General features: G+C 35.5%; 1 protein-coding gene across 1 annotated transcript in view; it reads right to left on the bottom strand.

Moving 5' to 3' along the window:
- Positions 1-12,250: 12,250 nt before the first annotated feature.
- Positions 12,251-17,296, bottom strand: part of LOC149743867 (uncharacterized) — a 103,988-nt gene continuing 98,942 nt past the window's right edge. Inside the window, exon 8 of the mRNA XM_089906098.1 lies at positions 12,251-16,480. The gene's annotated coding sequence lies outside the window, so the exon portion shown is untranslated. The remainder of the gene's footprint in view (positions 16,481-17,296) is intronic.

Genomic DNA, 17,296 nt, shown 5'->3' on the forward strand with positions numbered 1-17,296 from the left:
CTTCAGGTGACTATCCCTACTATTTTCTGAAACGTCTGAGACTGAATTCAGAGAGTTGAATTCCGTTCTTTTTTGACATGTTCTAACTACATTCATGGAAGGAAACTTGTACACATTTTCAATTTTAAAAATTACCTAAAATAGTAAGACTTTAACTCCCCCTGGATGCCATGCCTCACAATCATGGTTGTTTCTTTGGGACATCAGTCTGGGCAGGAATCTCCTCCTCCTCCTTTGTCAGGAGGTGAAGTCATATCTTTGTGCTTGCATTTGTTCAGTTTCTCCACACTAAGTTTGGAAAGGCTGTTTTGATTATTTTACAATCCTGACATTCAATTGTGATCATGACTAACTTATTGCAACCAAAACTATTAAGAATCCAGGAATAAATCATCATCTTTCTGTTCTCAGAAGGACAAAGCATGCCACACTCGAAAGGAAAATTGTTTTTAGTAGACCTATTCAATTTTTCTGAAAGGATGCAATTCAAATGTAGACTACAAACACACATTGTACATATTTTACTGCATTGTGTAAGGAAACAAAAACACAGGTAAATAAAAGTAAAATTTCCTTCAGAGTTTTGCAATTCACTAAAATAGCACTATAAAATTTCTTTGTAAAACAAGATAATAGGTCTGTTGGTTTCAAAACAGTTCTAGTAGGGTAAAAGTATCTTGAACTGTCAACAAATGTGGCATCCATCTTATCTATTAATGGTCTTGGGAAGACCATTTTCAGAATGCAAAACTTTAAAACTGAAATTCACTTCATCGGGTTACAGCTTTTAATGGACTGTCACTGATAAGGAAATGATGGAGAGCACAATGTTTCTGCAATCTCATTAGCTGGATGTGTTGTGTGAAGTTGAATTTCCCAATCTCCAGAATACGAACATATAGTACCAGTGAGGAGAGAAGAAAAGCAATTCAAAGTTCTATATTTAACTTTTATTCTTTTGAATACAGCATTAAAATAACAATTTCCATGGCACTGTATTTTCCTTAGTTCTTTAGTGGGCAATAAAAATAAATCTCATATTATTTTAGCATAATATCATCCTTCCAAAGGAAATCTATTTTGAAATGACATCTCATGTGGTCAGAGAAGTTCCCTTAGTTCATATAAAGTTGGCAACTACACTGTTTTCTTCATTAGAAAGAGACAATATATTCAATCATCAGTGTCACAGGGGCATGCTTCACGAGTATTTGCTTAAAACTTTTAATGCTGTGCAAATGTGACATTTAAGAAGTATTTATTTAGAGTAAGCCAAATAAATTTGTTGACTCATTCATGATGCCCATGGAATATGATTTTCTATTGATCATTTATATTAAAATGTCAATGTGTAAAACTAGATCTCAAAAAGCAGGAATATCTGTATATGAATGCAAACTATGTCAATCATGTAGAATTGGTTGACAGGTACACAGATGTTTGGCATACTGCAGCTTAATTGACAAAATTTCCCTATAAAAATAATGGTTTTCTCTTTCCAATTTAATGGAGAAAGTCTATGAATTAAGGCATTCAAATTTTTTTAATATTTATAATTTCAACTTAAATATATTTAGATAGAGATATATAATGAAAGCAAAACAAAGAAACACAATTTTAGTCCCAGTTCTGCCACTTTATTTATTTATTTATCCCAGGCAAATCACTCAGTCTCTCTGAGTTCCCCTGTATTGATACTTTTGTGTCTAGTAACTAGATAATTATGTCAAAGACACTTATAATTTTATGATAACTTTATAAAGACCAGAAACGGGGTAGAGTGATCTCAAAAATACATTAAATATGTGCAGCAGTGAATAAGAATTCTGTTTTCCTCTATGAAGATGGTTGCTACAAATGTGCAATGTTTCAGGGGGGAGAAAAATGCGTCTTCTGACATCTGCAGCAGTATTTCCATGTAAACCAGGAAAAAAGAATGACTTCAAAGGACATAATGATAACTAAGATGTATGGAACACTTTCTATCACTGATAGCTTTAAAGATTTCCTTACAAAATCCTCATAGTAAGCCTCTGAAGTTGATCCCAAAATGACCATTATTTTCTAGATGAGGGACCTGGGACTCAAGAAATTTGGGTAAGACACACAAGGTGAAGTAGCTAGCAACATCAGAACTGGATTCAGAATATGAGAGTCTGGCTATAGAGGTGATATAACTTAACCATGCTTACAGCAACAATTTTGAAAAAATGTGAGAATTCGTTCAGAGATTTGGAAGAGATATGGAAAGAGACCATCCATTTTAGGCAAAAAATGTATTGAAAGCAATATCCCTTTGTTTCAAAAAATACCTGTATTGCTGTAATTTAAAAATAATCTTTTAAATACTCTTCCCCTTTATCAACTGAGAACAATTATTTGATTATTGGGAAATATATAAACAATCATATTAGCCAAACGATTAGAGTTGCTTGGTCTTCAACCAATGGCTTTTGGAAGGAAATACATTTTTCTCTTGATGCTCCTCAAGGAAAAATGGACATAAGAAATAATTGTCACTTAAATATTTTCTAAATGCTTTTAAGGACTTTGATTAAAATTGGGGAGGGGCAAGACCAAGGTCAAGTACATAATGCTTTTTCATTTAACAAGGAGGAACTTCCTGACTTATTTGATTCAGCTCACAAGGACTTTTTTTTGTTAACATCAACACTCAAAAATTTAGAGAGCTCACATTAAAATATGAATTTCTTTCTTTTCCACAAAAACTGGAATATCTGCCAAACCTGGTTCTGAATTCCAATGTGGCAATGATCCATGGTTGCTGGATAGCAGCTGCCACCTTTAGGTGGACCACGCACTTTGCAATGCTTCCAACCACCCGGGGCCTGCTTCACTCAATTACATTTCCAATCTGGCATTAAAAAAAAGAATATTCAGTGCTTTACAGTCTCCTCCTTAATGCCACCATTTAATACTTTTTTTTTTCCTTCCCAATACTCATTAGGGTCTTGTGAAATGCCCTGAGTCCAAAGCAGTGAATAATTTTTGTTACCAGTGGAAAGAAGGATGGATTAATTTGATTAATTTCCTCTGAATGCCTTGAAGTAAGGCATCAAAGAATCACTGTTTACCTCTTGAAATGCTCAGATTTGATTCTATAGTAAAGAAAATGTGATTCAACTTTCATCCAAAGGACAATTGGAGAACTTTGTGCTTAAACAAAGACATATCATAGTCCATTTTATTCTTTTCTTAAAAGGTATGCATTTAGCATTATTTACCCCCTGGCATGTATCAGTAAAAATAGTTTCCCTTTAATATGATTTTTAAGTGTAGATTTATCATTAAAATACATTCACACTGTAAAAGAAGCTTTCGTCCAAGGAAAATAAAATTTGAAACTATTTTAACATACTCAAATTTGTGCTTTCAGAAAACTTCCCGAATTATTGCATTACAATTAGTTGCTATGAAATCATCTAGCCCTTGCTGTTCTGAAAAGAACCTTGCATAGTAGCCCTATAATTATATGTGCATTATCTGAGTGAATTGAGAACAATAAAAATAATGAATTATATTAAGTTTATGAATTATAATTTGTATCATTTAGGGCATAATTTTGATTTTTCAGAATGTAATTAGTACTTTGATTCTTTATATAGCTAAAATCTGAAAATGAGATAGAGTTGTGCCGCCTTTACAATCCTTAGTATCTCTGTCTTTGTCTCCGTCTCTGTCTCTCTTGCTCTCACAAGCACAGAAAACACACACACACACACACACACACACACACCTGCAATATCTTTTCTACTCAAAGTCTGAAAGATTATACTTACATGGTGTTTTGAAACAACAAAAAAGAAAACTTAATGCTAAGGCATACTCTCTTAGAGATAGTCTGTGGTATACTCACACATACTGATGGTTAAAATGGAAAATATTTTTAAATGATACACAAGACAGCAATTTTCTATGAGCTTTGATAATGCATGACTTTTGCCTCTCAGTTCAACTTTATAGACACTATATTGAAGAATCTTAAAAACAGTTCAGATCACCTTTATGCATAGAACTGTTCATCATAGTTCTACAAAATGAAAACCTGGAAACAGAATTTCAAAACTAGGAATTAGTAATTTTTTATTTCACAAAGTATATTATTCTAATGCTACTAAAGTAATATATAAGGAGTGTGTAAAAAAACAAAGTCCATCAAAAGTATTTCCTTTAATGTTAAATGACCAAAAAGTGCCAGACATTTCAAAATCCAGTTGTGTTTGTGTTGGTATGTGTGAAAACTGACAAGTAGAATATAATATTTATATTAAAAATCAAGTAGGTGAACATAGCCAAGACTACCTTATTAAATAGAAAAAAATGGAATGACTTACATTATTGAATATAAACACATATCGTGTTACCATCCTCTAAAATACAATTTTTGTACAATCTATACAATCTACGTGTAGGATATATATACTCTGTAAAAGTTACTTTTAAATGCTTTTGAGAGCTGTGGTTTTCCCTATTTTATCCTATTCTGATTCCACATTTTTCCAATATTGACCTCATATTGCATTTGTAATCAGAAATAAAATTTTAAATAATAAAGTTGGAGTGAGCCTTAGTGCATCCTGCAGGCAGTTTCCCAGCAAGTACCGTGGACCTCAGTTAAGCAACATCCCAATAGGTGTTCCAGCCACTTCCCTGCGAGTTCAGGACCCACTCCACCTACCCCAAATATAGCTCCCCATGAGTTTCCTCTACATATAGGAGGCAGTTCTCTGCTTGCTGGCATCCTCCTGTGGAACTTCAGTGAACTTCTCCACTATCTGCTGGGCTACAGCCATGCGCCACCAGGGGGTTCTGAGCCTCAGTTTGGGGTGGGGGGTGGTGTTTTTGGGGTGGGAGTGAGGGAGGAACTTTTGCACTGATATCACCCCTAAGAGTGGCTGCTTTCTCTATTAGGTATTACTGCATTCTTTACTCCATTCACCTGTTACTAGGTATGAATTCTTTTGATAAACTGCACCCATTCCACGTACCGCATGGTTTATCTCCTGACTGAACCATGACTGAAAAATCAGCATTATTTACAGAAGAAGACAGATTGAAAGAATCCAACTGGTAAAATGTAAGGGTAATATTTAGGTCAAATGTGAGACACAGGGTAACATGAAAAAACTGTAAATGAAACCTTCCTCATTTGAGAAGAAGAGAGTGAAAAAAATGTGACTTTGGATCTAATGACTAAGCTTCTAAAGAGGAAGAAAAAAAATTATCTTACTGAACTAATTATACAAATCATTGCAACAGTTAGGCATAAAGGTAGTTTTTTCTTTTTTTTTTTGGAGTATAGTTGATTTACAATATTGTGTCAGTTTAGTTTCAGGTATACAGCAAAGTGATTCAGTTATACATATACACATATCTACTATTTTTCATATTCTTTTCCCATATAGCTTATTAGAGAATATTGAGTTCCCTGTGCAATACAGTAGGTCCTTGTTGATTATCCATTTTATATCTAGTAGTTTGTATATGTTAATCCCTACCTTAAAGGCAGTTTTTGAATCTACTTTTTTTTAATGTTTGTCTTTTTTAACATCTTTACTAGAGTATAATTGTTTACAGTGTTGTGTTAGTTTCTGCTGTATAGCAAAGTGAATCAGCTATATACATACATATATCCCCTCTTGCGTCTCCCTCCCAACCTCCTTATTCCACTTCTCTAGGTGGTCGCAAAGCACCGAGCTGATCTGCCTGTGCCATTCAGCTGCTTCACACTAGCTATCTATTTTACATTTGGTAGTGTATATATGTCAGTGCTACTCTCTCACTCCGTCCCAGTTTACCCTTCCCCCACACCATGTCCTCAAGACCATACTCTACATCTGTGTCTTGATTCCTGGCCTGCCCCTAGGTTCATCAGCTTTTTTTTTTTAGATTCCATATATATGTGTTAGCATATGGTCCTTGCTTTTCTCTTTCTGACTTACTTCGCTCTGTATGACAGACTCTAGGTCCATCCACCTCACTACAAATAACTCAATTTTGTTTCTTTTTATGGCTGAGTAATATTCCATTGTAAATATGTGCCACATCTTTTTTATCCATTCATCTGTCTATGGACACTTAGGTTGCTTCCATGTCCTGGCTATTGTAAATAGTGCTGCAATGAACATTGTGGTACATGACTCTTTTTGAATTATGGTTTTCTCAGGGTATATGCCCAGTAGTGGGATTGCTGGGTCATATGATAGTTCTATTTTTAGCTTTTTAAGGAACCTCCACAGTGTTCTCCATAGTGGCTATATCAATTCACATTCCCACCAACAGTGCAAGAGGGTTCCCTTTTCTCCACACCCTCTCCAGCATTTATTTGTTTGTAGATATTTTGACAATGGCCATTCTGACCAGGGTGGGGTGATACCTCACTGCAGTTTTGACTTGCATTTCTCTGATGATTAGTGATGTTGAGCATCCTTTCATGTGTTTGTTGGCAACCTGTATAACTTCTTTGGAGAAATGTCTCTTTAGGTCTTCTGCCCATTTTGGGGTTGGGTTGTTTTTTTAATTGGTATTGAGCTGCATGAGCTGCTTGTAAATTTTGGAGATTACTCCTTTGTCAGTTGCTTCATTGGCATATATTTTCTCCCATTCTGAGGGTTGTCTTTTCATCTTGTTTATGGTTTCCTTTGCTGTTCAAAAGCTTTGAAGTTTCATTAGGTCCCATTTGTTTAGTTTTTATTTCCATTTCTCTAGGAGGTGGGTCAAAAAGGATCTTGCTGTGATTTATGTCATAGAGTGTTCTTCCTGTTTTCCTTTAAGAGTTTTATAGTGCCTGGCCTTACATTTATGTCTTTAATCCATTTAGAGTTTATTTTTGTGTATGGTGTTTGGGAGTGTTCTAATTTCATTCTTTTACATGTAGCTGTCCAGTTTTCCCAGCACCACTTATTGAAGAGGCTCTCTTTTCTCCATTGCATATTCTTGCCTCCTTTATCAAAGATAAGGTGACCATAGGTGCGTGGGTTTGTCTCAGGGCTTTCTATCTTGTTCCATTGATCTATATTTCTGTTTTTGTGCCAGTGCCAGTACCATACTGTCTTGATTACTGCAGCTTTGTAGTATAGTCTGAAGTCAGGAAGCCTGATTCCTCCAGCTCCATTTATCTTTCTCAAGATTGCTTTTGCTATTCGGGGTCTTTTGTGTTTCCATACAAATTGTGAATTTTTTGTTCTAGTTCTGTGAAGAATGCCATTGGTAGTTTCATAGGGATTGCACTGAATCTGTAGATTGCTTTGGATAGTATAGTCATTTTCACAATGTTGATTCTTCCAATCCAAGAACATGGTATATCTCTCCATCTGTTTGTATCATCTTTCTTTCATCAGTGTCTTATAGTTTTCTGCATACAGGTCCTTTGTCTCCTTAGGTAGCTTTATTCCTAGGTATTTTATTCTTTTTGTTGCAGTGGTAAATGAGAGTGTTTCCTTAATTTATCTCTCGATTTTTCATCATTAGTGTATAGGAATGCAAGAGATTTCTGTGCATTTATTTTGTATCCTACTACTCTACCAAATTCATTGATTAGCTCTAGTAGTTTTCTGGTAGCATCTTTAGGATTCTCTATGCATAGTATCATGTCATCTGCAAATAGTGACAGCTTTACTTCTTCTTTTCCAATTTGGATTCCTTTTATTTCTTTTTTTTTCTCTGATTGCTGTGGCTAAAACTTCTAAAACTATGTTGAATAATAGTGGTGAGAGTGGGCAACCTTGTCTTGTTCCTGATCTTAGTGGAAATGGTTTCAGTTTTTCACCATTGAGAATGATGTTGGCTGTGGGTTTTTCATATTTGGCCTTTATTATTTTGAGGTAGGTTCCCTCTATGCCCACTTTATGGAGAGTTTTTATCATAAATAGGTGTTGAATTTTGTCAAAACCTTTGTCTGCATCTACTGAGATGATCATATGGTTATTATTCAATTTGGTAACATGGTCTATCACATTGATTGATTTGCGTATATTGAAGAATCCTTGAATTCCTGGGATAAATCCCACGTGATCATGGTGTATGATACTTTTAATGTGCTGTTGGATTCTGTTTGCTAGTATTTTGTTGAAGATTTTTGCATCTATGTTCATCAGTGATATTGGCCTGTAGTTTTCTTTTTTTGTAACATCTTTGTCTGGTTTTGGTATCAGGGTGATGGTGGCCTCATAGAATCAGTTTGGGAGTGTTATTCCCTCTGCTTATTTTGGAAGAGTTTGAGAAGGACAGGTGTTAACTCTTCTCTAATTGTTTGGTAGAATTCACCTCTGCAGCCATCTGGTACTGAGATTTTGTTTGTTGGAAGATTTTAAATCACAGTTTCAATTTCAGTGCTTGTGATTTGTCTGTTTATATTTTCTATTCCTGGTTCAGTCTCAGAAGGTTGTGCTTTTTTTAAGAATTTGTCCACTTCTTCCAGGTTGTCCATTTTATCGGTATATCGTTGCTTGTAGTAATCTCTCATGATCCTTTGTATTTCTGCAGTGTCATTTGTTACTACTTCTTTTTCATTTCTAATTCTATTGATTTGGGTCCTCTTCCTTTTTTCTTGATGAGTCTGGCTAATGGTTTATCAATTTGTTTATCTTCTCAAACAACAAGCTTTTACTTTTATTGATCTTTGCTATTGTTTCCTTCATTTCTTTTTCATTTATTTCTGATCTGATCTGTATGATTTCTTTCTTTCTGCTAACTTTGGGACTTTGTGTGTGTGTGTTCTTCTTTCTCTAATTGCTTTACGTGTAAGGTTAGGTTGTTTGAGATTTTTCTTGTTTCCTGAGGTAGGACTCTATTGCTATAAACTTTCCTCTTAGAACTGCTCTTGCTGCATCCCATACGTTTTGGGTCATTGTGTTTTCATTGTCATTTGTTTTTAGGTAGTTTTTGATTTCCTCTTTGATATCTTCAGTGATCCCTTGGTTATTTAGTAGCGTATTGTTTAGCCTCCATGTGCTTGTATTTTTTACAGTTTTTCTACTGTAATTGATATATTGTCTTACAGGGTTGTGGTAGGAAAAAATACTTGATATGATTTCAATTCTCTTAAATTTAGCAACACTTGAGTTGTCACTCATGATATGGTCTATTCTGGAGAATGTTCCATGAGCACTTGAGAAGAAAGTGTGTTCTGTTGTTTTGGGATGGAATGTCCTATAAATAGCAACTAAGTCTATCTTGTCTAATGTGTCCTTTAAAGCTTGTGTTTCCTTATTTATTTTCATTCTGGATGACCTGTTCATTGGTGAAAGTGGGGTGTTAAAGTCCCCAACTATTTTTGTGTTACTGTCAGTTTCCCGTTTTATGGCTGTTAGCATGTGCCTTATGTATTGGATTGATCCCTTGATCACTATGCAGTGTCCTTCTTTGTCTCTTGTAATAGTCTTTATTTTAAAGTCTATTTTGTGTGATATGAGAATTGCTACTCCAGCTTTCTTTTGAATTCCATTTGCATGGAATATCTTTTTCCATCCCCTCACTTTCAGTCTGTATGTTTCCCTAGGTCTGAGGTGGGTCTCTTGTAGATAGCATATGTACAGGCCTTGTTTTTGTATCCCTTCAGCCAGTATAGGTCTTTAGGTTGGAGCATGTAATCCATTTATTTAAGGTAATTGTCAATATGTATGTTCCTATTACCCTTTTCTTAATTGTTTTTTGTTTTTGTGGGTCTTTACTTTTTCTAGTGTCTCCTGCCTAGAGAAGTTCCTTTAGCATTTGTTGTAAAGCTGGTTTGGTGTTGCTGAATTCTATTAACTTTTGCTTATCTGTAAAGATTTTTATTTCTCCATAGAATCTGAATGAGATCCTTGCTGCGTAGAGTAATCTTGGTTGTAGGTTTTTCCCTTTCATCACTTTAAATATGTCCTGCCACTTCCTTCTGGTTTGCAGAGTTTCTGCTGAAAAATTTGTTGTTTCTGTTGAAAAATTTGTTTCTGCTGAGAATTTGTTGCTTTTCCCTTGCTGCTTTTAATAATTTTTTCTTTGTATTTAAGTTTTGATAGTTTGATTAATATATGTCTTGGTGTGTTTCTCTTTGGGTTTATCCTGTATGGTACTCTCTGCTTCCTCGATTTAATTGACTATTTCCTTTCCCATGTTAGGGAAGTTTCGACTATAATCTCTTCAAAGTTTTTCTCAGACCCTTTCCTTTTCTCTCTTCTTCTTCTGGGACCCATATAATTCGGTCTGTTTAATGTTGTCCCAGAGGTCTCTGAGACTGTCCTCAATTCTTTTCATTCTTTTTTCTTTATTCTGCTCTGTGGCAGTTATTTCCACCATTTTATCTTCCAGCTCACTTTTCCATCTTCTGCCTCAGTTATTCTGTTATTGATTCCTTCTAGAGTATTTGTAATTTCAGTAACTGTGTTGATCATCAGTGTTTGTTTGCTCTGTAGTTCTTCTAGGTCCTCCTTATGTTTCTTGTATTTTCTCCCTTCTGTTTCCTGGATTTTGGATCACCTTTACTATCATTACTCTGAATTCTTTTCAGGTAGGTTGCCTATTTCATCTTCATTTATTTGGTCTTGTAGGTTTTTACCTTGCTCCTTCAACAACATATTTTTTTGTTGTTTCTTTTTTTTGGGGGGGGGTGTGCTTTTGTATTCCTGTCTTACAGGTTGTTTGTCATGAGTCGCCCAGCACTGGAGTTTGTAGGCACTTGGATAGAGCTGGGTCTTGGTGCTGAGATGAGGACTTCCGGGAGGCCTCACTCCGATTGATATTCCCTGGGCTCTGAGGTTCTCTGTTAGTCCAGCGGTTTTGACTCAGAGCTCCCATCGCTGGAGCTTGGGCCTGACATCCAGCTGGGGAACCAAGATCCTGCAAGCTTCATGGCACAGTAAAAAAAAAAAAAAAAAAAAAAAAAAAGGAAGAAAGAAAATAAGGAGCAGTACAATATCAAAGAATAAAAAACAAAATAAAATTAGAAAGATAAAAAATCTATTAGGATAAATAAAACTATAATTGAAACAACTGCAACAAGGTAAAATAAATACACAACAGAAAAAAGAAAAAAAAATTGGGGGGGGGAACAAGCCAAAAGGAAAAATCACTAACAAAATATAAAGAATAAAATAAAATTAGAAAAATAAAAGATTACGAAAAATAAAAATATAAAAGAATCAACAATAATGAATCAACAAGGTAAAACATAACCCCAATCTGACAGAGCAAAAAGGAATAGAAGAAAATAAAAAACAGCCTTGGCTATGTGGGCGGAGTTTGGGGGGAGAACTTAGGCTGGGGCAGTGTTTAGGGTGGGGGGGTGACTTTTGAGTGTGGGGCGGGACCTACATGGGGCGATGTCCAAGTGTGGGAGGGGGCCTAGGTGCGTGGGTGGGGGGTGACTTTCAAGTGTGGGGCGGGGCCTCTGCTTAGGACCTGAGCAGAAGGGGAGAGGCAGCACGTGGAAAGGAAGGCCTCTGGACTGTGGGCTTCTGGAGTTTGGAGGTAGGACCCTGAGTGAGGGTGTATGGGTGGGGTTTAGGCCAAGCTCACTGGAGGGGGTCTCTGAGTGTAGAGGTATGGCCCTGGGTGGGGGTGTAGGGGCGGGGCTTGGGCTCTGCACTGCAGGAGGGAGGCTCCAAATGCAGAGGATTAGGCCTGGGAGCCCAACAGGCTTCCTGGTGCTTAAGTGTACAGGGAAAGCACCAGCCGTGTTCCTTTCCCTTCCTTCGTGCCCCTCCCCCATGGTCTCCCCCCATTGCTGCTGGACCCCTATCTGTGAGTGGGTCTCACTGGGTGTAGGAACTCCTCCCCTCCACCAGCCGCCCCTCAGGGGTGCCAGTCCCAGAGGTCTGGCCTTTACTTTTGATCGCCCTTCCCTCCCTCCCACTCCTTCAGGACCTGCGTGGCTGGAGGGGCCCAGGTGGTGGGCAGGGGCAACCTGGCCATGCTCCCTTTTGATCTTCTTCCCTCCCAGTGGTCCTCCAATTTCCCCCTTCTGGCATGGGATCCCTTCCCTTCCCCCAGCCACCCCTCAGGGGGGCCAGTCCTGACTCGCCTCCACTTCTCCTCCTCCCTCACTCCCCCCATGCCCCACATCCTACCCAGTCACTGGGGGTTCCTCCCATCCCCTTAGGTGTCCGTGGACCCACCATTGCCTGGTAGGTGCCCTAGTTGTGAGGAGGCGCAAATTTTGTGTCCTCCTAGTACACCATCTTGACTCCACCCTTCTCTCATATCTACTTGATCAATCTGTCCTGCATGAAAAAAAATCACAACTCCATAAAAATCAAACTAACAGAAGAAGAAATTTATTAATATTGAATTAGAGTAAAATGGTTGAAACACCAGCTCCAGTTCCAGGGGTCAGGGATCACCAAGGCACGTGATGCTCTGGTGTTGAGGCCACGTGTGCATTTACTTGACAACCAACAGCTTTCAAGATCTTTCTGAACATCCCTTCTGCACCGTTCATCCGTAAGTCTACCAAACAACAAATTCCACTGCCCTACATGGGGCAAAAACCGTCTCTTCACACATTACATTTTAAGGCACAAATTATTCATTATAAACTGGAAGCCACTTTAAGAAATCTATCAAAAGATGGATTTTATGGTTGAAAATATGTCTGTGAATTTATATTAGGTCTCCAAAGTAATCAAAAAGAAAGAGGATGTCAAGTGAGTTCTCAAAGAAACAATTTTTCTTGTCATTCAAATTTTCAAAATTCATGTGTGTTCTTCTGAGCCAGTAAAATAAGTGCATTCTCCTGTTCCATTTATGAAATCTCTTCCTCAAATTTTGACATAATGAATTAATTTAATTCATCCTCAAGGCAATTTCAAGGTTTTCACTGTAAATTCCTTAAAGCAGAACTCAAAATTCATGGATTTCTATAAAACAAGGACTTTTTTGGATCAAAATACTCCTAGAGCTATATACTAGTACAAAGCATTACACATTATTTGTTTATATACACTTTCTATACAGCGTCACTAAAGAACTTTGAAATCGTGGTTTCCATATTTCCCATTTTATTTAATTTTTCCACAGTTTCACTGTTTTATTCCTGAGTGTGAATTTTACATAAATTTTATTGAAAAATTATTTTAAAAGGAATTTAGAAAGAATTCATTCATGCACCTCCCACTCCCAACTGTACAAAGAAAAAATTTTTTTCTCTTGATTTGATTCTAAGAAATGGAATGATAATCTTAAACTTTTCCTTTCAAATCCAGTCCTTGTGCAAATTCAAGCTCAATATATTTACAACATGAAGCAAGATATGAACTAACTTCACATTTTCAAAACAGATCATCTTTTCTGCATGGTTTTTTTCTCTGTAAGGATTTAGAGTTAGTACCCATGATCATTAAAAAATATATATATATATACAAATTTTGTATATATATACAAATATATATATATTTGTATATATATATATTTGTATGTATATATATATGAAACTCAGCATTCTTATTCAAAAAAGTGTTCATACAAAAACCTGCCACTCAACTAGATGAGTTTTATAGGTCGCTTTTTTTTTTGACAACCTATTTATCCTACTATTTAAAATCCTTGAAGGAAGGCTTGCCATATATGATAGTGTATTTCAAAGGTCATGTAAGTTGCAATTTGTCATTCTTCATTTTGCAGGAAATGGTTCATGATGTAAACAACACATGAGCAATATATTAACATGTTTTGCTGTCTTTCAGTGTGAATAGATTTTTCTCTTAATTTTGATGACAGTCAAGGCAAACTATACATTGTTCTGGTCAACTATGGGTTGTAAAGAAGATATGTATTAAATTGTATATGTTGTTATGCTTTGGTATCTCTAATTGTTGTGCCTTGTTTGTTTGGTAGAGGTAGATTCTAAACTTCTAGAAAGAAACACACTTTTGATTATTCATTTATTCATTCTTTTAAATACTCATCAATTCTGTCAAAGTGCTTATATTAAATGCCTAATAAATTCAAGAAAGAAATGATTTAGGTAACAGATGATGAAAACTGTGGAATAGTTTCTACTTTTGTGAAACTCATGGAAAAGCAAGAGAAGCAAACAATCATGTGAATGTGAGTTTGTTTTGTATGTGTGCTGTCAGGATGGCCTGCTTGCCAGACACTTCTCTATTACCCTGTTTGTGGTGCTGACAGAGGAGGATTCCCATGCCGATTATATATTTCTCACCTTAGTGCCTCATATGAAGTAGAGAGGGCAGATCCTTCTTTGCGGGCTATGGTCAGACATGTGACTCAAGCTTAACCAAATGCACATTCACCCTTTCTATGTGGCTTTTCAAAGTGGGACATTTGGCTCAAGAATTGGGAGAGTTTTGTTTTGTTGTGTCATTACTATCATGACAGCAGTAATTGCCCTGGTAGCTCTAGCATGGCACCTGTGATCTTGGCAGAGGGACTGCTGGTGACATCTTGAATAGTATAAAGCTGCTGCATGTCCTTACCCTTAATTTCTGCTTTCCAGCATCCATGGACATGTGCCTTGTTATAATTTCAGTATTGCTGTCTCTCATTGATTCTATGAGGGTTTAATTTATATCTACTCCTAATGTATCTCCCTCTCCCACCTGCCAAAACACAAACAAACAAACACAGCTAGGGTCAGAAAGAACAGCTCAAATGTCCTTCACAGCTTAAAATAAAACTTATTGAACAATAGTTTATGTCCCCAAAGAGTGAAATTAAGATAAAAAGAACAGAATTTCTGTCCATGTGGGTACAGCATAACAGTCAAATGCACTTTGATTTCATATTTTTTTGACCTATTTTGTCTTTCATTAAAATATGTAAAACACTCAGAGTAGGGCTTGGTGAGTAGTAATCATGTCAGTATGAGCTATTTTATTATACAAAGGGGTGGAGCATAGAGGTTAAGAGCCCAGGTTATGGTTCTACACTGACTTTATTCATAAACTAGCTCTTCCATTTACACATCTGTGTGACCTTGGGCAAGTTACTTGGGCAAGTTACTTAACATCTCTGTGCCTGAGTTTCTTCATAGGTGAAATAAGGCTCATAATAGTATCATTCAAGACTGAGATTGATAATTCCAGCAATATTTATAGAAAAGTCTGGTCATATATTAAGCTCTCATGGAGTGTTATCTGTTTCTAGCTTCATCTAATTTCATGTCCATTTTTCCAATAAATCCACTGAAATTTAATAATTATGTTATATATATATATATACTCTCTCTTCTTAATAATGAAAGGATTTATAGCTTTTCGTGTTCTCTTTGAGTAAAGGTTTAGTATATTTTATATACTTTGTTATGTTTGGTTCTGTAAGTACTTAATTTCTAAATAGGCATTGTAATTTTGCTTTCTTTCAGAGTAATTAGAGCTATTTAAATGAGTTCTATATTATAATTTCCTACTTGTTATTGTGTTATTAAGCTTATTAATTTCTCAAGTTATTGCACTGAGGCCAGAAACTGTTTTTTTTCTATTTTTAATAACTGATTAAAGTTTATTGCTTTGAGAACATAAATTTTGAACGTTTTTCAGATATTTGGGAGCTCTTTGCATGTCTATTTAGTCTAATTTTAAATTTCAGTATAAACCTATTAATTCAGACTTGTACTTATACTCTTCAAAATCGCTATCATTTTTAAAGTTTTCTATGGACTTGCTTAAAATCATTTTGAGAGATGAGTCAAAGATTTCCACTTACATTATAAGACCAATATTAATCATCTTCTCATTATTCTAAAAGTGTTTGCTATTCATATATATTCTTCGTGGATCATGAATTTGTCCATTTTAATATTGATATTGCCCATCCTCCTTTTTTTTGGTTATTGTTGGTATTTATTTGTTTGCTTTTATCAAGTAAAGAAGGGTCTCTTCACTATTTGCCAGTCAAAATCTCTTCAGAACAGACAAGCTGTACTGGAAAGGAATAAAACCCAGGGTCACAGGCTTATTCCAAGTTTCAGAGAATAGTCATGTTCTCTCCAAGTATTCTTTTCTTTAATTGAAGTATATTTGATTTACGATATTGTGTTAGTTTCAGGTGTACAGCAAAGTGATTCGGTTATACATTTGTATGAATAAATTAATATATATTCTTTTTTCTCAGTTCTTTTCCATTATAGGTTAGTATATGATACTGAATATATTTCCCTATGCTAGACAGTAAATCCTTGTTGTTTATCTATTTTATATATGGTCTCTCCAAGTATTCATTTAAGCACATGCCTGGCAGCCATGCCCAGTCAGTCTCTCCTTGACCCAGATAGGAGTTTTCCAGATTGACATCACCAACAGGTTTGACTTTATTTATGGCTATGCATACTCAGTGAAAAGTGAAAATGCAGTGCTCCTTATTCAAAAATTCTTCAGAATTTCAAGATGGCAACAATAGAGCATTAAACCAAGTGTGTAGTCCTTCTGTCTGGGTCTGAGTGGATGCACTAGGTGCATGCCCATAAATCTGGCTCTTCTTGTACCTTCTTTTTCAATGGTAATGTTTCCATCTCCTACTTCAGCCACTTTGGGAGAAACATGGGGAAAAAAACGGGAATTAATTTTTTTCTTGCAATCACTGATTTTCAATTTTAACATACAATGGAATAAAATCCATGGAGCTAAAGACACAGTTGAAGTTCAACAGTCATAATAAACCACTAAGGTATTATATACTTCTGATTTTATAGTGTATACAGGATTATTTTTTGTAACGCATCTCCAGATTGAGGAATTTAAATACTTTAATAGTCAAAATTATGTTTGGGATTTAAAGAATATATTTAAGAATGCATAAAATTTGCCTTTTATCCTTATCTGTAATTTTATTCTATTTTTACTCTCAATATTAACCTACAAGGTTTTTCTTAGTTATATAATGTTTTACATTTTAGTAATGTGATATTCCTTATTGTTATTCATTTGAGTTTTATTCCAAAAACTCTGTTGTATCGATGACAATGATGGTGATTGATGATGGGGGAATAAAATGTACTTTATCCATGAATTATTTGTCTTAAGATTATCTATATGTAAACATCAATGACTCTAAGAGTTAGTTATGAAGTTCATAAATTAATCATTTACTCATTATGTTATTTTTGTTGATATAATTCTATTGATAAATGAATCTGTTGCAATTTCAAAGCTAGAAAAAATGTATTGCCACTTCTTCTCAATGTAAGTGTATTACTTAATTTTTAAATCCAAATGCATCATAATTCAGTTAATTGCAGAGACTTTTTGTTAAATTATCCCAACTTATCTTGCTCTTTGTATTTATAAGCTCTTTAATATTGCATGTATTCAAGATATCAAAGTAGCCTTAAAAGCTTATTACA

The sequence above is a fragment of the Delphinapterus leucas genome, unplaced genomic scaffold (genome assembly GCF_059928025.1).
Source record: "Delphinapterus leucas isolate spDelLeu-1000000601 "Yukka" unplaced genomic scaffold, BTC_Dleu_Yukka2 spDelLeu_asBTCV2_sq64, whole genome shotgun sequence".
NCBI lineage: Eukaryota > Metazoa > Chordata > Mammalia > Artiodactyla > Monodontidae > Delphinapterus > Delphinapterus leucas.